The sequence below is a fragment of the Anabrus simplex genome, chromosome 1 (assembly GCF_040414725.1).
Source record: "Anabrus simplex isolate iqAnaSimp1 chromosome 1, ASM4041472v1, whole genome shotgun sequence".
Lineage (NCBI taxonomy): Eukaryota > Metazoa > Arthropoda > Insecta > Orthoptera > Tettigoniidae > Anabrus > Anabrus simplex.
Window position 1 is genome coordinate 1247859921 of NC_090265.1, and position 24261 is coordinate 1247884181.

The window sequence follows — 24261 nt, forward strand, 5'->3', positions numbered from 1 at the left end:
GCTTGGTAGCCCAAAATTTTGTCGCACTTAAAGAAGAAACGATGCCGAAAAAAACAATATAAACTAATTCATTCTTACTTTTGTAAACAAAGTGTGAAGCTTCAGATTGGAACAGCAGTCTCCACAAAATATGTTTCCAAATGCTGTCCGCAAGGATCAGCATGTAGCCCTGGTTTCTGGAATATTCTCTATGACGACCTCTTACAGCTAATTCATCCAACGGGATATCGAGTTACTGCCTACGCCGATGATACTCGTATTCTAATTGAAGCTGAAGATGTGAGTGATCTCACTGTTCGAACAAATTCTTCCATGTTTAGTGTTTTTAACTGGGGAGAAACTAACAAACTGCAATTTAATGCAACAGAGACCAACGCGATGTTTCTTACGAGGAGAAGAAAACATAAGAAACCAAGAACATTAATGAATGGACATTAGATAAGAATTGAGGATCAATTACCACTTTTGGGCATTACCTTGGACAAACCTCTCACATTCAGAACTCACCTCAACAACTTAAAGCCAGTAAATTTTTACAGGGACTAAATATTGCATGCAGACTGTCATGGGGACTGAATTCAGAAGTACTTAAAATAATTTATTATGCGTCATTTGTGCCACTTATTTTATATTGTGACTCTTCTTTCCGAAATACACTGGGAAAGAAAAGGACCCGGAATAAATTATTGCAATTCGAAAGAGGCTTTGGGCTCCGAATCTCCGAGCTTACCGGACAAATTCTACCGATGCATAAATTATTTCTGGAGTTGAGGTGCTCTTTTTGACTGCAATTGAACTAGCCAAAATGGCATTACTTAAGAGAAACAGGCCATCACCTGAGACTATCATCAATACTGTTATAGAAAAAAAATACCACTTTTTACAGTCTGGTAATCCAAGATAATTCAAGAAGATTCTCTGTAACAAATGGATAGATACTCATGACTGCATCGTTTATACTGATGGCTCTCGTACATCAAGCGACGACGTTGAGTATGCTTTCGTAGTCTATGAAAACGAAAGTGAAGATTTTACAGTGCAGTATAAACTATCCTCCTGCTGTTCGATCTTTCAGGCAGAAATACTAGCCATTACATGTGCAATACGGAGGTGCTATGACAGCAACAACAAAGGATCCAAATACTCAGTGACTCGCAAGCTGCGTTGAAGTCTATAGACAGCAAATATAATATGAGCCCGTTAGCAGTCGCTAAACCAAACTGTGGACACACTGGATCTACCGGAAATGAGAAAGCTCTTCACTTCCAGGATCTTTTCTTTTAACACTTTTTAATGACAAATATTTTGTCAAATTTGGGAAAAATTGGACATGCATCAGGTAGCTCATTAGTTTGGGGTGGTAGTATAGATACGTTGCCTTTACTATCGCGAATTGTACCTCCTGTTGAAAAACGTCCGTCTACGAAATGTTTTATTCACACGTCTAAATCCTTTCCAGGTCCCCCAATTATCCCTTTTAAAGTGACAAATCCATTTTTATTTTCATTCCTCGTCTGAAACCTAAACGAAGTAGCAAAACCTTCTTTTTTATGGTACAGTTGCTACGGTACAAATTCATTCTGCGCCTTCACAAATAATAATGCTATTAATTTAAAGTCCCAGTAACTACTGTACTTTTACGGTTTCGGGGAGACGCCGAGATGCCGGAATGTTGTTGCGTAGGAGTTCTTTTACGTGCCAGTAAATCTACCGACACGAGGCTGGCGTACTTGAATACCTTCAGATACCACCGGACTGAGTGAGGATTGGATCTGTCAAGCTACTCATCCCTGCTGCGCCTTCACATATGTCGATAATAGATTCTACATATGCATATTCGATCACTTACCTTGTTAATATACTCAAACATATCCGTAAAAAGTAAAATGAAACAGAAGACGAAGTCCTCTACATATCAGCTTCCAGCTTGGCCTCCGCTGCACGTTGCCAAACTTACATGATTCCGCCTTGTAACTGTAGTCGGCTATGAGCCGAAGTACAGTTAAACAGGAAGACGTCTTACCCCCTTCCATCTCCTCTATCGTGCCACATGCCTCAGCGCTTTTATGGTTCAGGCGGTCTTGAAGTACTAGCGAGCACTTTGGTCAATCAGAATGCTACATTTTTCTGTAATAATAATAATTTAAAAATATATGGCATGAAGCGTTTATGCTTTTAAAGACACTTTGCAAGTCTACAGGTCGTTCTCTCAAACTCGCTGTAACAAACATCAGCCTAATGTTTTAAATATATAGATAATAATAATAATAATAATAATAATAATAATAATAATAATAATAATAATAATAACAATAAAGTATTTGGAGCAATTATTCGCAGGAGGTCTACGACTTTTTTAGAATAAAATCCCCGTGTTTCGAATAAGAAGAAACTTAAGAGAGAGAGAGAGAGATTTTAGATTATTTTAATTCAAATTTACAATAGATGAATATATTCACAGTCACTCGTAATGCCTACTGACATACAGTACAAGAATGCTTAAAAAAATGTAAGGTAATAAGAGCTCTCACGGGTGAGGTATTCCTCCTCGTGTTTGAATTTCCCGCCAGCGCCGAAGCAGGAGACCATAGCTTTAGCATGCAGCGGTTAGATGGTGTACATGCTGGATGTGAACCTCGCATGATCTATTGAAATATGGCTGGGCGAATGGAAACATGGAAATTTGTGGAAGTGCACAGTGTGATGCAGTTTTGCGTCTGAAGAGCATCCCATCGCGGAGATTCGTCGTCAACTTGGTGAGCAGTACGGTGCAAATGCCATGTCACGGAAACAAGTTTGATTTCGGTGTACTGAGTTCGATAAGGGCAGGACGGATATTGAAGATGGGAAACGATCTGGGCGGTTCTAGACCACCACCTATAAACTTGACTTGGCACCCAGTGATTTCCATTTATAGAAATTCTCAGTCTATGCTTATGTGCTCCTGTGTTCAGACCACATTGTATGAAAATATACAAATAAAAATTATTATTGTTCTACCACTTTACACGCATCAGTTCTACTCAAGTTTGACTGCATCGGAAACCACCGCAGCACTGCTCAACTTTTGTTCATTGTAGCACACTTGTACAGCCAGACCACGCGCTCCTTGAAGACATAAATATGAAAATTTTGCTGTGCTATGTTTTGTGCTAGTCCACGTCAAACACACGACGCAGCGGAACATAGAGTCCCTTCTCTCCTTCCGTTCGTTATTGTGTGAGCCAGACAGCTTCAAGTGTCTCACACCGAACGGAGAGAACGATGGGGAGGTTTACATACGCTGATATTAATTACGTGAACGGTTAGTGCGATGGAAATGCCCAGGCAGGTGAAAGAGAATATTGGTGCTGACAACCTCATGGAGATGTGCATGAGACAATACACCGCGATAAATGAGAAAGCAGCGCAGTACAGGGCAAATCAGTAGCTGGGAACTAAGGATGTAATGTTGAAACAGAAGAAGACGTTCTCAACTTAGTGCCTTGCAACTCTTAAATAAATACTCGCAAGATCACAAAGTAATGAATAGCGGCTGTTACATGAGAATGGCAATACCTACTTTATTTACAAACTGTGCAAGCACTGCAGCCTTGGGATGCAGATGAACGGCTCCTTCTCTCAGTGGCCACTGCGTAGACTTCATAATGAGCTTCACTCTGTTGTTGTCGGTTGAATCACAATTCACGAGGGATGGCATAACAAATGTCCGTAATGAGCACTTATGGGTTCTGTAGAGCTCTCGTTCACTGCGATGTTCCTTCTATTAGGAAAATATTCTGTCTGGAGGTTGTTGGAGGAAGCTCCTTACAACGTACGCCCCCGCATGTCGTTTCAACATTACTTCCGCCGTGCTCGTGAATGGCTGGTCGTGGAGGACCAGTGGCACGGGCCCTAGAATACTTAATTTAACGACATTGTATTTCTTTCCCAGCCACGAACGTTCGTTTCGGTGAAGACCTCCTCAATCGCATACGGAATGTTGCAGGTAACACCAGACGTCAGCCCTGGCAGGTAAACGACGTTGTCCACTTCGTCAGACGGCGCTGCGAAGCTTCCGTGCGTGCGGACTGGAGTTCTTCAACTGCTGTGACGTTTCTCTCCCGGCTTAGCGTAGATCCTGTTCCACGGGAGAATATTGCAATAGGAAGAAGTCTCGTTCCCACTTGCTATTCACACGCACCTTTAAATTGCGTATGTCATGAGATTTATGAAGATTGACATTTGCAGGCCTTGAAGCGCAGTTGCTGCCTCAGCACCACACAGTTGTAATACAGAAACGGTAGTGAATTGGACACTTTTTGACTTTGATATCTTCCTTCCTTAAAACCTCCCGAATGAACTGCTTGCTTTTTGCCGCCCCTGATAACCAGTATCATCAGAATGACGGGTAGACACAAGATGCCTTCCAGTGAGTTTAGTTTGACTTAGTTTTTTTTTTACCTTCTATCAGTTTGTTTCAAGTCTGTTCTCCTCTACTTGGTGGTAGCATTCATTACACAATTGCTCAGTCGTACATCGTAAGTTGTGTAGATATAAGATTACAGTCGGGTGGAACATCTGTCACAATTCTTATTCTACCACTTTTGCCACATCCTGGTAGGTCGCGGTTACAAATTGTAAAGCACAAGAGGATTTGGTCTCGGTTTTTCCCCTCGTACGCCAAACTTTTGGGGGGGGGGGGTGGCGGGGGATATACACACACTATTACGTGTGGTGAATGGTAGTATGCTGTGTTGTGTGTATGTGAAGAAGAGTGTGTTGGGAAAAACACAAACCTACCATCCCCGAGTCAGAGTCATTTATCGGACGTGATTAAAATCTTCGATCCTACCTCGAATCGAATCCGCGACCCTGGAAACGGAAGGTCTCAGTGCTAATCATTCAGCCAAGAATCTAGACTGTTATAACAATGATCTTGTAAAATAAATATCCCTTCTATTGTTCAGTCTGAGTTATTTAGACTATTACTTGCTAATAAAGAGTGTTTGCTTCAGTTCTGGTCCTGAGTCTGAGGAACTTCAGCGCTCTATTCCATATAACTTTTAACCTGTCTCCACGTTACTTTCGTCTTGGTTCAAAGTAATTACGGGTATTACATACGACGTGAATCAAAAGTTAAAAATCAGCTGGGTTAATACGAATTTTATAGCTTGGTGATACAGAATGCGTTACTGAAGTGCTGTTATTATGCATCTGACCGTCCTGAATGTTTTCCTGTTTCGAAGGAAAGTGCTTTGATTTAAATCTAGCGAACTTTTGTTATCAGTACAGGAACTCGTTCTTCAGTCGCTGATCCTAGTACGATTCGAAGTCTGCTTTGATTATTTAGTGAACTCTGACGACGATCACTTTGTAAAATGCAACCCTTATCTCCTTTATGTTATCTCCCTATTCAGAGAGAGAGAAAGAGAGAGAGATACTTTCACACCACTTCAAAGTTAATTTTGCATCGTTCTCCTGTTGACACGGCTTTCCTTTAGAAGGTAATATTATACTTTTACATGGAAACCAGGCGTCGTATGGCGTTTTAAACAACATATTCACAAATATCGTGCATTCCCGAACTCCCGGTAACAGGACTTCCTCCTTAGGCAATATCCTGGCGAATCTTGGGTGCGAATTGCATCGCACATGACTTACTATTGTTTAACTTGAACATCCACTAAAATTAATTTGCATCATTGTCATGTGTTCGCGGAATGAAAATATCAAGATATTTTATTATATTTAGAGATTGTTAGTGTTTGTTGCTTAATGGGGTAAAACAACCTTAATTTTAACAAGGCAAAATTGTAAGTGACTACTTCTAAACAACATCAACCACCACTGTAGCACCACATAAAAAGGCTTGCGGAAAATATTATCTTCCCTCACCCTTTTAAGAAACTCGAGGATTCAGACCGCTATATAAAACGTATCCGCCAACTACAAACGTACAGGCGTTCGGTATTATTCTCAGGAAAGCCCTCTAGAAATGAAGGCCAACTAGTCGTTCATAAGATCCTCGTACTCAGCCCAGCAGCGATCACTAGAATTCCATGTTTGAATGTAACTTTCTGACATCTGTCAAGACGATCATTTGAGAATCTAATGTAGCAAGATTCAGTGGTGTTCACTCCTACGCAAATGAAAGCCTTCACGAAAAGAACTCCTTGAGGCTCCTTCTTCTCAGAAAGTGACCGAGAGTCCTTCAAACCAGATCCCATGTTGCTGGAAATGAGACGTAATAACCCGGGAGACTGCGCAGTGGTTATTACCGTCCGCGTGCCCTGAGCCATTCTATTATGTCTTGGAGAATAGAATGACATAATAGTGATGAAAGAGTGATCAATTGATTCATTTTGAATAGATATTCGTTTATTTAGGCATATCCAAACTACGACATTTTACTCTATACAACAAAAACAAAGACACCTCCGTACAGGCCATGAAGGCCCTTGGAGGAGTGGAAGGTAAAGGCTTCCACCATTGTTAACCGCGGCACGTAATGGGGTAGAGTGGTTAGCTCTACGTCCTATTTTACTCTATAACCAGGTAATAAAATATACTATAGCTTAAGAATTACTGTAGCTTTAAAGACTTGAATAAAGTTTAAGAATATATTCGATATATCCTGCTCGTCTCCTTGTTAGAGGTTCTTTACCGCAAACTAGTAGATAGCATCCAGATTCAGAGGAGCATGGGTACAGTAACTCAAACTGAGACGAACCTAAAGCTAGTCAAGTAAGGGAGATATGAGACTCAGGTGGTTGCCGATAGCTTCTACTAGGACGAACTTTAGGCTAGTCAACTCAGAGAGGTGATTTAGACTGAGGTGGCTTTCCGAAGCTTCAAGCAAGACAAAATTTACGGCTATCAAGTTATATGTTTAACGTCTCAAATTTCTTAAAGAAGACACAAACCTAAACTTCTTCATCCCAATCTCCGAGTAAGGAGATCTCCAATGTATTGGGTTCCCTTACTTGACATAGAAAAATAGTGCTAGACTTTGTATTTTAACTTAAGTAAACCTAAAGTATTTCATCGGGGTTGGACCTCAATTTCTCCCTGCCTGCGATTCTAACCCTCTGTAAACAATATTATGAATTATATTCTCACACATCACAATTTTCAACAAACATATTCCGAAAATTACCTTCTCCAAAACTATTGTTGAGTGTATTTTGTGGTTGATGCCAGAATAAGGACGAATTCTGAGTGGAACCAAAATTCAACTGATTGGATTCCTGAAGAAGCAAAATATTAGACACTTTTTGGGACAAATCTCTTCGGAGATTGGGTCATTTGAACTGGAGGGAGGAGGCTAAGCTACTTAGGAGAAGAATGGACTCGGCTATGGAGGGTAAGAGAAGCATAAGGGAGACAAAGACGATGATGGTTCCTAACTATTTAATCATAATAGTCGTGGAAATGAAATGAAATGAAATGAAATGAAATGAAATGAAATGAAATGAAATGAAATGGCGTATGGCTTTTAATGCTGGGAGTGTCCGAGGACATGTTCGGCTCGCAAGGTGTATGTCTTTTGAGTTGACGCCTGCGCGTCATGATGAGGATTAAATGATGATGAAGACGACACATACACCCAGCCCCCGTCCCAGCGAAATTAAGCAATGATGGTTAAAATTCCCGACTTTGCCGGGAATCGAACCCGGGACCCCTGTGACCAAAGGCCAGCACGCTAACCATTTAGCCACGGAGCCGGACAGAGGTGTGGAACAAAACGATGAATGAGGCTTGTGCACTGTATCTGTGTATGTACTGTATGTATGTAGGACTATGTATCTATGAAAATATGTATCTTATCTACGTTTAATTATAATTAAGACATTTTTATGATATAGCGAAACCTTCTATACTTTTTGAAATCTTCATTTGTAACTTGTATGCGGTATTGGATAAGCTTTCCAATTACTAATCCTTTAATATATTACTCTATTCATTAAAAGTATAACGATATAGTGATAAAAGCAGCGTTCGACTGACGCTCTACATACGCTCAGTGGATGAGAAGATAAAATCGACTACGAGAACAAGTCCTGAGTTGAAATGACTTTCGCATTGTAAGGCTTTTAATTAGCGTGTAGCTCCAAAAGTACTGTGTATAGGTTAGACCATTCTCCCAGGTTAGGACTGTCAGTTAAAAAATTTATGGGACACTTTCATGTTCTATAATACTATGACCTGCATTGTGTATTTTTTACTCCCAAGAACCACGTAACTAATGAGTATACCTGTAAAGGTTTAATATCATTGCAGAAGTAAAAAAAAACATCAATAATAATGGGAAAGAATTAAAAATTGGATTATGGAACATTTATTCTCATGAACTGCTCTCTCAATATTTAATTTAATCTCTAGCATAATTTAATAAATATTTATTTTCCAGAACTGCTCTATAGAACGCAGAACAAGGTATGTTCACATTCACTAAGCACTGCGTTATGCTTTTCATTCATGTCATGACCAAACGATTGCACACTTCTATCCACTGCATAGATATCAATAAAAAAAATCTAAACGTGGGCATTATGAGCGGGAATGCTACTGGACAAATAAGCGCTAATTCAGATTACAACGAATTCAATTCTCAGGACTGTACATTTCTTTTCCACCTTTCTTGGCGGGACATGTCCAGCCAATCAGTTTTCCTGACTTAAGAATGTCTTCCACATAGCCATGAAGGTTATTCCATTGTGTGAAATGCACGTTGTCATCCATGAATAACGCTTAATACTTAAGCAAACACAGGTTTCTTCAAGCTGGTCCCAAACTGATGAATTGTTTAGCAGCATCCATGAAGATATTTGAAACATTTTCAGATGGTTTATCCAAAGCTTTCTGAACTCTGAACTTCATCTAGAAACTATTCATCCATAATAGTAGTCACTTCATCTCCTTTCGATATTTCTTTAAAACGTATAGGAACAAATTGAGAATCTCTTCTTTCCTTCAAAATGTTCACAGTAGCTTGAAGTGTTCTTAATACTCCATCTACGCTTCTGTTACCTGCCTTCAATTTCTACAATCTTAGTACTTAAAACATGTGGCAGGCTATGCACAACGTACAAATAAGCTTCACTAAGACATGCAGGAAGAAATCTTTCAGCACCTTCGGAGAATTAACTGGGATAGGATATAAGACTGCAAGGCCTTGAACAACTTCAAAATTCTGTCCACGGCTCTTAGTGAGGATAACGTCCGGCTCCTTGGCTAAATGGTTAGCGTGTTGGCGTTTGGCCACAGGGGTCCCGAGTTCGATTCCCGGCAGGGTCGGAAAATTTAACCATCATTGGTTAATTTCGCTGGCACGGGGACTGGGTGTGTATGTAGTCTTCATCATCATTCCATCCTCATCATGAGGCGCAAGTCGCCTACGGGAGTCAAATCAAAAGACCTGCACCTGGCGAGCCGAATTTGTCCTCGGACACTCCCGGCACTAAAAGCCATATGCCATTTCATTTCATTTCATTTCATTTCATTTCATTTCATTTCATTTCATTTCATTTCATTTCATTTCCACACCTCTTATGATTAAATAGTTAAGAACCATCGTCGTCTTTGTCTCCCTTATGCTTCTTTTACCCTGATATGATATGATATGTTCACAGGATTTTAACGTGTCCACAATTTTTTATAATATCAAAGCATAAATTCACTTAAAGTGCTCCAGCTCATGTACAAGACTAATACGCCGCTAACGCGTAGCTATATGTAGACATTTTGCATGAACTATTTTAAATGTGACAATTTACGAATTTTATTTAGTCTGTGTGTCTTGTTGCTATATGCAAATCTATTCGCTTGTTTGGTTTTATCTATGGCTGATGATGACATTGTATATGTGTCGAAACCGGTACCATTATAATTAAAATGTTGTAACATAACCTATGTGCAACAGTTGTGTATTGAAAAGGTGGATTCTATTATATTAAGTTACTTTTGAGCACACCATCAATACCACAGATGTTAAACAAAACTACATGTTGAAGACGCGGGTCTTAAGGCTTAATCGTCACTGCTTTAGATCACATAAGCCCGACATAAAGCAATATATCTCTCGGCAAATGAGTTACCCGGCTGTGTCTTTCCGAGTACATCCCCGGACACTCACCCAGAGCTACAAAAGAGACCTCGTAAAATAGCATGATGAAGGAATTCTAATTCCGTCTTTGAAAGAAAAATTTGAATGACGAAGGAAAGAGCAAATACAATTGTAATAAGGGTTGACGGGGAAGGCTACCAATTCTAGAGTCCCGAGTTCGACTCATAACATCTTCCGAGAGATTTTCAATAGGATCAGCATATTGCAACAGGATGGACATCCAGACTTACTCTCTTGCCAATTATTAACTCAGCATGGGTGCTCCGTTAGCCTCACACAGACGTGGGAGAGTAGCGTAGAAGGGAAAGTAAAATTAGAAATAGAATACATAGATAATGTAATAAAATAGATAACATAATACATTGCTTCTGCTTAACACTAGCTTTACTATACATTGTAGGATAATGGTTACTTAGCTGAAATTGGTACCAACAGAGTTAGAGGTGTGTGGGATCTGGTTACGACAGTGTGGAAGAATTTTAAGGGAGTAGAGAGAGTTGTCTATGAGCTACTGTGTAGGAGAAATACTGATTAAAAGGTGATCGGGCAATTAAATGAGTCTTTGGAGTGGGGATGTGGGTCGGAGTGAGACTTGTAGACTACTGAGCATGCTGCACTTGAACCACAGTGGTACGTACACTCAAGTTCATAAAAACCAGAGCACCTTGAAAGACTAGCGATAGGAAGTTCATATTCACAGGACATGTGCATTAGTATGTTCTGAAGACGTGATTAGCATTTGAACCATGTCGGCCCTCAGGTTCAAGGTCTACATTTATATCTCGGTGCACCACCACCGACTGGTAAAATGTGCCTGCGGTCTCGTTGTCGCTATAAACCGAAGACAATTGATCAGTATGACTTGAGCAGACGTGTAGGATGCCTCGCAGACGTACACAAGAACCGTACCGTCAAATGAGTAAGATTGAAAGAGGGCGCATTATTGGCATGAGAGAACGTGATGCATCCATCCGGAAAATTGCTGCTCGTGTCGGATGAAATGTGTCGGCAGTGCAACGGGTGTGTACAGAATGGTTCGCAGAAGGCCGTAGAGCATGACGCGATGGGTTTGGTCGCACCACCTAGACCACCCCCCGAGAAGATCGACACCTCATCCGAATGGCATTGCAGGTCAGATCTGTGTCCTCCTCGACTCTGGAACAACAGTGGAACAGTGTAACACATCGTACACTATCAGGAGTGACAGTCCGTCGCCGTTTATAACGGTCTGGGTCACCGGCGGATCGTCCACTACTCCGCCTACCTTTGACTAATGTGCATAAACATGCAAGACTGCATGGTGGTATGGAACGACGTCATTGGGGACAGCAATGGCAGTAGATAGTGTTTTTGGACGAATCCAGGTTCTGTTTGTTTGAAAATGATGGGCGCATTTTGGTTCGCCGCAAACAGGCGGAGAGGCATCACATTGACTGCATTCGCACAGGACATACAGCACCAAATCAAGGCCTTATGGTGCGGGGTACTATTCGGTACAACCAAAAATCACAGATGCTGCGTGTCCATGGCAGTGTGACCAGTTTGACGTACGTGAATGACATCCTGCGACCCGTAGCCATACCCTTTCTGCACGACATCCCAGGCGCCATATTTCAGCAGGACAATGCGCGACCAAATGTTGCTGCACGAACACGTGCCTTATTGTTGTCACAGGATGTCAGACTGTTGCACTAGCCCGCCTGATCACTAGATTTGTCGCCAGTAGAAAATGTGTGGGATATGGGGAAACGACGGGTGCGGCGCTGTGACTCATTGCCAACCACTAAAGATGAACTGTGGAGCCAGGGGAATGCAGCATGGATGGCTATATCCCAGGACGCCATACACGCCTTATACGTGTCGATGCCATCACGCATTGAACAAGTTATCAGTTCCGATGGAGCTACCAGTACCTATTAGGCAACAGGACACATGCTGAACCTAGGTGACTGAAATGCTAGTCTTTTCTGCAGAACATACTAATGAACACGTCCTGTGAATATGAACTTCCTAGCTCTAGTCTTTCAAGGTGTTCTGTTTTTTATGAACATAAGTGTATTCATTAGGTTTGTGTAGAAGGTATATACGGAGGTATACCAAGAAAACGGGGTGGAATAGGGGGCGGTGATGAGAGAACAGGGAGTTAGAAGTCGAGTAATGATGACGTAAATGTTGTTAGTGACAACCTCTTCATGTATTGCAAAAAAAAAGGATATAATTAATTTAACAGATATATATTGAACCCATAATTCTACGGTGAGAAAAATATTTTTTTTCTCCAATATTTATTTGGCATTAAGAAAGTACTTTTATGTTTGAAGGCAGCCATGTTGCGCTCCTACGAGCCCCGATGTCGCGTGGTAAGGTTCTTCCTCACGGCAAGCTCGTGAATTGCCGGGACACCTCGGTGGGACTCGAGTGCCCGACAATTCTTTAAATTCATGGAATTCTGCACAACGAGGGATTTTGATAATATAGTAAATGAAGAAATAAATAAGCAAAATTATTTGTACACCCTCCGTGAAGTCAGAGATACCAGGAAAAAACTTAAATGCAGTTAAGCCCAAGTACATATTAGCGTGAGACCAGCGAACCAGCTACACGTGCCAAGGTCAAGGAAGGAAGAAAACGCGCGAAACGCACGGGCAGAAACAATTTATTTTCCCTGTTGTGAGTGTAGAAAAATTATAAAATTAACACCTAACATAAGTGCAAGTCTGTCCGGAGTTCTGGGACAAGTTTTATCAAAATCGGTCTATTAGACGTAAATTTGGCAGATTACACAACCAAGCCTCATAGAGGGGATAGCGTCCTTCCTGAAATTATAAAAGAAACCCCCCACCGTAGATTTTTGAGTGTCGATCTGGAACTTGAAGCCGCGGGAGCTTGCGCCCGTCGCCATTGGAATTTCGCGCCAGATTGACCGACAATAATTAAATACATGTCCGTGGCTAAGGTCCATATACTTAGTTAAGAAGAAAAGGTGATTGGGAAAGTTTGAACGTTTGCCGACGAACTAGGAAGGTGTAGGCTGGTGGAAATATACGCAGTAGGTTATTTATATCATCTCAGGTACATTTGAAAGTGAAGCAGAGTCTTGGAGGAAGCTAGTCAAAGTAGTTTTGCTCCCTTATCGGCCGAACACCTGTTTATTGAGGTAACGGAGAGAGAAGCCATTCTGGGAACGCATCAGACAGTTGTAGTCGACTGCAGGACGAGGGAAGTTCGTGGTGCAAGTTACAGAGAAAGTGCCTGATTTATGTGGTAATTTTAATATCGTGTGTGTGAAGGGTAGTGGTTTATATGAGTGAGATTTTGGAAATGAAAATGTTATCTGCGAAAATGAGCGGCTAAGCCTGAGATCAGCCGGCGACGATGTAATCAGAATGCTGAGAATGTCACCATTGTGCAGGTCTGTCTATTTTATATTATGTTGTAATTAGTTAGTCATTGTCTGTCCCAACCAACTTTTCCAGATGATTGTCGGGTCGACATGCGTAATTATCAGGCGAAAGGTGTTGTAATTGTTGGTCAGCGTGTGAAATTTTCAGTGTGTAAAGTTCATGTCAAGAACGGTAAAATGCGACGCTTTAAATTTTGTGTTGAATGTTCGATGAGATATCATCTCAAGCGGGGATTTTTGGAACGTTATAAGTGTAAATTTGTCGTGGCGAATATCTTAATCTCACATGCCAGTTGAATTCAGAAATGTTGGTCGATAATAATAATAATAATAATAATAATAATAATAATAATAATAATAATAATAATAATAATAATAATAATAATAATAATAATAATAATAATGTCTACCGCGGGATAAGGAGATTTTTCTATGTTAAAGTGCATTTCACCAGTATATTTTACAAGGATTGCAGGCATATTTAGATCATTTCGGTGAAATTTGTTAGAGTCATAGTCATTAATGGGAAGGAAATTTTGAGACATCGTGTATATCAATGATACGAAAAGTCGCTGGGTGCTCTTGGACTCTCGAGGTTCGAAAGTCACAAGAATAGTAAAGTAAGAGATGTGTGTAATAATGGTTGTCGTTTTCACCAGGGGATCGATGTATGAAAAAGGGTCTTGAAGGAAAAGTGATTGAGAGCGATGGATTTATATGTATGTGGAAACGAGATAGATGGAAGTGATACCGCTGGAATAAAGCGAGGAGAAGGCTGTGTTGAGACAAGCTGTATTTTGTAGAGGAAGAATTTAGGAACAGGCTGTGTTGGAACAGGCTGTATCGTTTTCCGCAATCAATCCGAATTTGAGACGACTATGGTGTGAATTGATAGAAAGATTCCAAGTGAAAACGACTCTAGTAAATGTTAAAGTCTGGGTAGTACACATCCAGTGATCTCTGTTACGTAAAGCCCGTATGGATAATAAGATAATGAACGACCTCAAGGATTGAAGAGCACTTTGGACCCATGGTTGGGTTGTACTGAATTGGTTCACTGAATAGGTCATTGATAATATAGTTGGATTTGATGATAGGCGATTTGAGAATTTCGAATGCGGTAGTGATGATTATTATTTTTGAAGGTATCCACTAAATGGCAAATATGTGTTGGGAATTTTCGTTTGCTTCCCTAACTTTTCAGTGCATAGGCTGAGAGTGTGTTCAAGGTGGAGAATCGTTCGTCACGTATATTTATTTTTGAGTTCATGTATTGTAATGGTAGAGACTTACTGTGTTTTTCGATTTGCATTCATTTGATAGTAAGAGACGTAGTTCCGTCGTGCGTATTTTGTCTGACCAGATTTTGTGTTAAATGTTGGAGGTGTTTGAAATTGCTGTTCGCCTGATATGTTAAGGGAGACGTATTGCGACCCACTTTGACGCCCGACGATAGGATTAGGACGTCTGATGTTATTCTTGGAGTCACTGATGATGAGACGTTCTAGGTCACGCCCGACAATAGGATTTGGAAGGCATCATGTACATAATGATTAGGTTTAGGGTGTACAGATTTCAAGTGAGCCCGACGATAGGTCTGGGATGGTAGCTGTACACACTCAAGTCTCAGTTTAGATGTTTCTTTTGTTTTGTTTGTTGAAGTGGCCTGGAGGAAGGTAGCAGTTACAATGCGATATGATTTATTGTAGAGGGTCAATGTGTAGCTCTCCATTGAGATAACGGGACAGCTGTTTCAAGTGAGGGCTGTCCAAGTGTTGGACATCGACCCGATCTAGATTAAATATTTTTACTGTGATTCTCCGTGCGTGTTAAGCTGTATGACTTCGAGATGTTAATTTAATTTTACGGACTTCATTGTTTTCTCGTTTTAACGTCCGTTTTCGTTTGATAGTGTGCATATTAACACTCAGTATTAGAGTGAGACTTGAGTTGCGAATGCGGTTTCGATTCGTCAGCCAGTATTTTACTTTATTTTCATCTTGTCGTATTTTCATTCTTATTCATAGTTAGAGTAAGTAAGTAATCACTTTACCAGTAGTGTGTTGGGACAGACAGTAAATAGAGAGATCTGTACTGGTAGCATTGTTTTCAAGGGAAAGAATTCCTTAAAGATGTAGTAAATTTTAGCGTGGACTGGTAATTTTATTAAGCATAACAAACCCATTTCTAACCTGAAAATCGGTTCGATAATAATACTTTTCAAGTGACTTTCCACTTTTTATTTAACTTCAGTGTTTGGCATTTCTTCTAAATGCATGATTAGTAATTGTTTCCTGCATTTCGCAGTTTTGTTCCTTTAGAACGACATAACGTAAGATCCTCTCGGATCATGTTGTTGTTGGTTCCTTCCGAACAGCTGTTTGGGGTGATGCACATTTAGCATCGGGATTATCTTATCACTTAAGGGTGTCATGACTGACAAATACATGGTGGAATTTTATTTCAATTGTGAATGATGCTGTTAACTTGTAGTGAACACCATGCTTTCACATAATATTTCGCAACCTATCCAAAGCAACTGATAGTCAGTTTGGTTCCATTAAGGGTCCATTCGGCGGGTGTTCCGTATCCGTGAAGGGTATTTGACTGGTGGATAACCTTAATTGAGAGAAAATCAGGCGTTCTAATTGTTGAAGGTCAGATTTTCCACGGATCGTGTGGATTAACTCTCAGTTCTCGTTTGGAATAATAGGTGCCCGGTTTTCAGGTCTTCCCTTTTTCAGTTTTTCAGTTTCGCTGTCCACTAACATATTAACTTCTCCGAAGCAACGCTTCGATATTGGAAGAAACGAAGTGACGTTATGTAATGTGACTGTGTTTGGAACATTCAAAAATCAATAATTTATATTTTTTTAAATTTTTTTGGCAAGAATGCATATTAAATTAATGATGTTATCGTGCTCTTTCAATTTAATAAAAGTTAGTAAGCACATTTTTGCTCCTCATTTCAAGTAGTTAGGCTTTCTTCTGAACCCCATCGTTTGGTTAAGATCGTGACCGAATTTATTCCCGCAACGACCCAGGATTTAAGAGTTCTAAATTGTTCTACTGAAGCAGCCGTGGCCGACCAACGATGGAATGGTAAGTCCAAGGGTTCAGTAAGAAGTGGCGCCATCAACGTTAAGGCTTATGTCACGATAACGATGAGGAGCCCAAAGTCACGATAACGATACGATGCCACGATAACGATAATGAAATTATATATTGAAAATAAATGTTAGGAAAATATAAAATAATGTTGAGGCCTAAGCCACATTATAAATAATACAAGCGGGTGAGAACTATGGCTGAGCCACAGTTAAACGAATTATGCCCAATGAGAGTGCTAGATATTATCACGTTTAACGAGGGGCGTAACTACTTGGTAGATAATAATAATAATAATAACAGTCACAATGCATTTTAGGAAACCAGTACTTAAAGCGTTATTGAAGCTTATGTCATGTTGCCAATATAAATTTTGGAAGTGGTAATGTTGAATTACATTCAAAGTTTATGCGTTAACATGTTCTTTGTTTACTTAATTTACGGAAGCGAAACTATTTGGGATATTTATCCAGAGTAACTTATTAACTTCAGATTTTCTTTTTATTAAACAATTTTGTGATACCAGCCATGTAAACAAAATTTGATAAGACAACTGTTGGAATGTTGTCAGTTTCGGTATTAAATTATAATAGCGTTTGTATGTGAAAACGTAGTAGATAGTGAATTCTTTCCCTAGTAGTTTGGAGTATTCTGGTTGCATCAACAGCCAGCGTACTCATTATTGTATTCTTTGTGGTATTGTGAGATGGAAGGTCAGGTGACCGTGGATCTGCTAAGGCAGGTGATGGAAGAAATGAGTGATAAATTGAGGGAGGACATGAAAGCCATGAATGATAGTTTAAATAGTAAGATGGAGGACACGAAAGTCCAGAATGAGAATTTGAGGGAGGATGTGAGAGTTCAGAGTGATAGTTTGAATAGTTTGAGGGAGGACACGAAGGTCCAGAATGAGAATTTGAGGGAGGATGTGAGAGTTCAGAGTGATAGTTTGAATAGTTTGAGGGAGGACACGAAAGTCCAGAGTGAGAATTTGAGAGAGGACATTAATGACATTAAAAACCAGAGTGAGAATTTGAGAGAGGACATGAAGGCTCATAATGAAAGTTTCGATGGTAAGATTGAGGAGTTACAGAGTAGTATCGAGGATACCCAGGCTAGGTGTAAAGAGTCTAGTGATGAGTTGAAGGCTGGATTGAAGAACGTAGTTCATGAGACACACACCATGTGCACCGAACTTAAAGAGGAAGTTAGGGGTGAGATAGGTAAACTCAACCAGCGTTTTGATGATAGCCAAGTGGAAATCAGGAATGAAATTGACAAACAATTTGCGGAAGTGCAGGTCAATTTAAAGAACGATTTTGATAAACAGTTTTCCAAAATCCATGATAGTTTAAAAACCGATATGGACAAGCGTTTTGACGAAAGCCACGACATGTACAGTAGGTTATGCGATAGTCAGGAGGAGATGAGGAAGGAACTTGACAAGCATTTACTGGAAAGCCAGGCAGCGCACAGACAGCTGATCGACAGTCAGGTCGAATTTAAGGACGACATTACACAACAGGTCGTAGAGATGCGGAATTCCATTGATAAGGAAAAGGGGAAAACGCTAACTATAATAGAAGAACAACGTCAATTATTATCTGCGGACATTGAGTCACTGAACAACAAGGTAGATAAAATTAGTGTGGAATTGGAGAGTCAAGTATTGTCGAAAACCGAAACCATGGAGAAGAAACTGTTGCAAATTAATGAGGAAGCAATTAGTAAACTCCAAGTGGCTAATGAGGACTCCGAAGTTTTAATTAAAGAAATTCAAGAGGAGTTAGTTGAAATGAAAAATGAACACACCCGGGAATTCAACGACAGGCAAAATAGTATAGAACAGGACTTAAGGGAAATCACGTCAGCCCAGGAAGAAACGGACAAGAAAGTGGGGTACATTAAGAGCGAAGTGAGCAGTTGGATTAGCAGCATGGTAGATATGCAGTCCAAGGTGGACAAAGTATTGAGTCAAACCTCGACAGCTGTTAACTCTGACCTCAGTGGTCAATTGCCGAATATCAGTCATGTAAATAATGACGGTCAGAGCTCGAATGTAGATACCAGTCGATCTCAAGGCTCAGGGGTCACCAACGTTATTAACATGATTAAGTTACATGAGGACCAGCCTAAGAAATTTAATGGAGGTCCACATACCACGCCGAAGGGATTTCTTAAGGATCTCACGGAGTACATCCGGGACGCCAAGATTCCTGAGGAACGTCAGTTAAGGGTAGCTGAAAGATATTTAGAGGGGGCACCACTTTTATGGTTCAAAGGTTTCCGATACCACTTTGACACCTTTGATGAATTCCAGAGGGCGTTTCTAAATAAATTTTGGAGTACGGAAATTCAGCAGAGTCTCAGATTAGAACTATACTCACGTCGTTATACTGCAATAGGCCCTACTAAGTTCAGTGAGTACTTTATTGCACAAATGGTAAAGTTCAGAGAACTTGAGGCGCCGCCCTCGGAGCAGGAATTGGTACAGGCCATCCAAAAGCAGCTACCTCCCGAAGTACAAAGGATGCTCATTGCATCAAAGGTAGAGACCCAAATGCAAGCAGAAATGATCCTTAGGCAACTGGATCATACCCATAATCAAATAGCACCCAGAGGGGGACGATCACACGAGCAACATGTAAACACTGTTAGCCAGGTTCCAGAGGGAAGTCAAGAGGCACCTGAGCAGGGGAAACCACAGTCGACTGAGCGGAGGCGTGAGTTTCGCAATAACTGGGAACCCTCGCACCCACGAAATGAGGATTGGAAAAGGCGTAGGGGTAATTGGAATTATCCACAAAGGTGGAATCCTTACTGGAGACGATACGAAGGGGGCGGAGAAACCCAGAGGAATTTCAGAAACGGATATAATAACCGCAGGGACTGGGGAAATAATCGAACCCAGAACTTCCGCCGTGATGATGATGAAAGGTACCGCGAACGTGCTCAGTACACCGAAGGGTTAAGGAAGGACCACGAAAGGGAAAAATGGAAGGGGGCTATACAGCGCCAGGAAGTCAACACCGATTGTTTCGGGGCTGAAAGTCTGGAATTCCAGAAGGCACATAGGCAAGACCAGCGAAACTCCGGTCTGAACCCGTTTGCGCCGAATTTCGAGCAAGAGTCAATGTCGACTCTTGATAGAAAAAAAAACCTTCAAATTCCCAGTAGGAAATGTTTCAGAGTCTTTCATCCCAGATTCTGAAGGAGAGACGTCAGATGAGTGGGTGGTCGCACAGATAGATTCGTGGATCATTACCTCTGATGACTTGGTGGAAGACCACTTAAAACAGGAGAGCAATCAAGTAAAGAAACTGCCTTTAATAAATGTCCGCATCTGTAATTTTCATGTCAATAGTTTGGTAGATACCGGGGCCAGTATCAGTATCATCTCCCAAGCTCTTTTCGACGATTTGAGACAACGAAATAAATTGCCAATTATTCCGGTGTCAAATGTAAAAATTCGAGGGGTCATTCCTGACAAAATTGCTGTTTGTAAGGTACAAACTTATTTGGACGTACAAATTGGATATTCCACTTTCGCTCATGCATTCGTAGTCATGTCCAAAATGCACTACAATATAATTTTAGGGGCTGATTTTATCCGTGAGACCAACGCAGTCATTGATTTGAGGAGGAACCAGATAAAGTTCAGGAAAGAAGAGGGAGCAGAAGTTGTTACACTAAACGAGGAATTGGGAGAAGATAGAACATTAGAATATGGCGAAGAGGAGGCCCAATGTGTAGACTTCGTAAATTCATTAGAGGGAGTCGCTGGTGAAATTGACAGTGTAGATGACGAAGGGATTCATCATGAAGAGTTACATGACGTCTTGGAAGCTGAGGTAGACACCGATTACGAGGCCTTAATTGGGTTAAAGGTCGCGGAATGCCCTGGTACTGTAGAAGAGAAGGAAAAACTTAGAGCTCTCTTAATGGAATTTATATCTGTGTTCGATTCCAAACCGGGTCTAATCCCTAATTTCACATATGCACTAGCTGTTACGGATTGGACACCGTTTAAGAGGAGACCGTACCCTATACCGGACAAGTATTATGCTCAAGCTGCAAAAATTATTAAGGAAATGGAGGAGAACGGGCTAATTTCCAAGCAGCCCACTCCATATTTGAATCCGTTGGTCGGGGTTCAAAAACCGGACGGGTCTCTGCGCGTGTGTTTGGACGCACGTGCTCTCAACGAGCGCTTAGTCCCCGAGCATGACCATGCCCCTCCTATTAAAGAGGTTATCAAACGTTTCAGAGGAAAATCACGTTTTATTAGCGTAGATTTGACATCCTCGTATCATCACATCGGTTTGGAACTCAAGTCTAAATTGTTTACTGGCTTCATTTTTGACCAACAAACGTATGTTTTCAATCGTCTCCCATTCGGGTTGAAAACCGCCGGTGCAGCTCTCATACGCGCCCTAGATCGATGTCTAACTGATGAAGTTAAAGCCGCTACAACTCGGTATGTCGATGACATCTTGCTAGCTTCATCAAGTTTTGAGGAAAATATCAGGGATTTGAGGAAACTACTGGAGAATTTAAGGGCATCAGGTTTCAAAATCAACTTGAAGAAATCACATTTTTGTCAGAAGGAAGTCCTATTTCTCGGCCATGTCATTGATGGTGAAGGAGTTCGCCCGAACCCGGTGAAGCTCCAAGCCATAGACAAGTTCCCAAGACCGCTCAAAATTAAGAACGTCAGGCAGTTCCTTGGAATGTGCAATTTTTTTTCGGACCATTGTATGAATTACACGGAGGTTGTAGCCCCACTTCAGAGCTTGCTTCACAAGAACAACAGGTGGAAATGGAGTCCCGAGCACGAGGAGGCATTCAGAAAGACCAAAGAGCTCTTGCTAAATAGCGTTAAGCTAGGGTATCCGGATTTCGAGAAACCCTTTATTGTACAGACTGATGCATCGACCGTAGGAATCGGGGCACTCCTATATCAGGAATGTTTGGACAAGCCTCATAATAGAAATTATTTATCTTTCTACAGCCGAAAGTTGAGATCACACGAAGTCAAATACAGCGTGACCGAATTGGAAATGTTGGCTATTGTTCAGGCATTGCAACATTGGAGGAAAATGATTTATGGTTTTCACGTAATCATTAAAACCGACCACAAGGCGCTGACCTTTATAATGAAAACAGCTGTCGCTAGTGAACGAGTGGCTAGGTGGGCCCTGTTCATACAACAGTTTGACTTCGAAATCGAGCATTGTTCCGGGAAATCGAACATCTTGGCAGACCTGTTAAGCCGAAACCCTAATGAGGAAGAACACGTCGTGAATCATTTAGACTTAGTCCAGGAAGACCACGATTTCCTATCAGAGTTGAGACAACTGGGAGACTTGCAATTGAGAGATCCTTTCTGCGGAAAAATGATTTCTTTCCTCCGAGGGACGCTTCCGGCTGACGATCCACGGTACTTTGCCATCCAGAAATTGTCAAATAACTACTTGTACGTGAATAACATGTTGGTAAATTTCGTGGACAGCGATCACGTGAAATGCCGAATTTTGGTACCACCGCAGCTTCGAAAGGGATTAATCTGGCACGTACATAGGGTTATTGGTCATGGAGGGATTGATAAGGTTGTGTCAACCATCCAAGAAACGTTCACCTGGGTGAATTTGAGGGAAAATGTCAGAGACATCATCATCACATGCGATACATGCCAACGGGTTAAGGCAAACCCTTATCTGATCAGGCAGGCGCCTATTCCTCTCTTACCTTCGCAACCTAAAGAGCTGTTCGCGATGGATATCTATGGGCCGCTCGTGAAAGGAAAGCGTGGGAACAAGTTCGTGCTGGTAACCATTGATGTTTTCTCCAAGTATACGACTCTGTTTCCCATGCAAAAAGCTAACACCAAGCTAGTCTTGAGGTGTATTTCCCGAAATATCATTCCGGAAATGGGCACACCGAAATTCCTTCTAACAGATCATGGTCCCCAGTTCACCTCTGCACAGTTCAAAACCGCCCTTCAGAATATGGAAATTCATCACATCCTGAGCAGCGTGAGACATCCTGAGGGAAATCCTAGCGAAAGGGTAATGCAAGTAATTGCAAAATTCTGTAGAATTTATTGCGCCCAAGAACATTTCAAGTGGGTTGATGTACTACCCCTAATAGTAACTTGTGTAAATAACACCATACACGAATCTATTGGGAGGATTCCCTCTATCGTGCACTTCAATAGGTATCCTGTGAGATCCTGGCATGGTGTCATCCAGTGTCCCATCGATCCCCGCCCGTCACAGGAATTATGTATTCAAAGTACGGCAGAACATCTACGTCGGCAGGCAGACCGCCGGCTGCGCAGGGTGAGGAACCGGAGATTCCACCGTCCCTTAGAGGAAGGCGAATTGGTGCTTGTTAGGAGACCCATGATGTCAAAACCGCAGGAAAACATCTATGCTAAATTTGCTCCCTTATATGTTGGGCCTTTCAAGGTGGTCAAAAGTTTCAGGAATAATTCCTATCGAATTCAGAGTCTGGATGGCAGCAGCGAAGCTATATTCAATGCAGCCAACTTAAAGGTTTATCATAGAGCAGAAGAAAGAATCCCATTACAGGATGACGCAGCCTTACCAGCTGGGGAGATGGTTACAGAAGAAGAAGAAGAAGAAGAAGAAGAAGTACAACCCGTAAATATGATTGCCACGTCGAGAGGAAGACAGGTCGAGGCACCACTCCAAGGACAGGCATGCAGCGGGAGTAAAGAAGAGGAAGACGCTGAATGTTTACAATGTTCATTCTTAAGAGAAGACTTTATTGATCACATCTGTAACGCCATTCTATTGCTGGAAGAAGAAAACAGGGAAATACGTGAGAGTAACAGAGCCCTACGTCAAGAGTGAGATCGGCTGGGAAATTTTACGTAGAATCATGGTTCATTTGTATCAAAATTCCCATGTACAATTTAGAATTTTGAAGGAATATATCTGTTTAAATATTTCCCCTTTCTGGGTAAACATTTCGTCGTTGTAGGTGGATTATGAACCCATAATTCTACGGCGAGAAAAATATTTTTTTTCTCCAATATTTATTTGGCATTAAGAAAGTACTTTTATGTTTGAAGGCAGCCATGTTGCGCTCCTACGAGCCCCGATGTCGCGTGGTAAGGTTCTTCCTCACGGCAAGCTCGTGAATTGCCGGGACACCTCGGTGGGACTCGAGTGCCCGACAATTCTTTAAATTCATGGAATTCTGCACAACGAGGGATTTTGATAATATAGTAAATGAAGAAATAAATAAGCAAAATTATTTGTACACCCTCCGTGAAGTCAGAGATACCAGGAAAAAACTTAAATGCAGTTAAGCCCAAGTACATATTAGCGTGAGACCAGCGAACCAGCTACACGTGCCAAGGTCAAGGAAGGAAGAAAACGCGCGAAACGCACGGGCAGAAACAATTTATTTTCCCTGTTGTGAGTGTAGAAAAATTATAAAATTAACACCTAACATAAGTGCAAGTCTGTCCGGAGTTCTGGGACAAGTTTTATCAAAATCGGTCTATTAGACGTAAATTTGGCAGATTACACAACCAAGCCTCATAGAGGGGATAGCGTCCTTCCTGAAATTATAAAAGAAACCCCCCACCGTAGATTTTTGAGTGTCGATC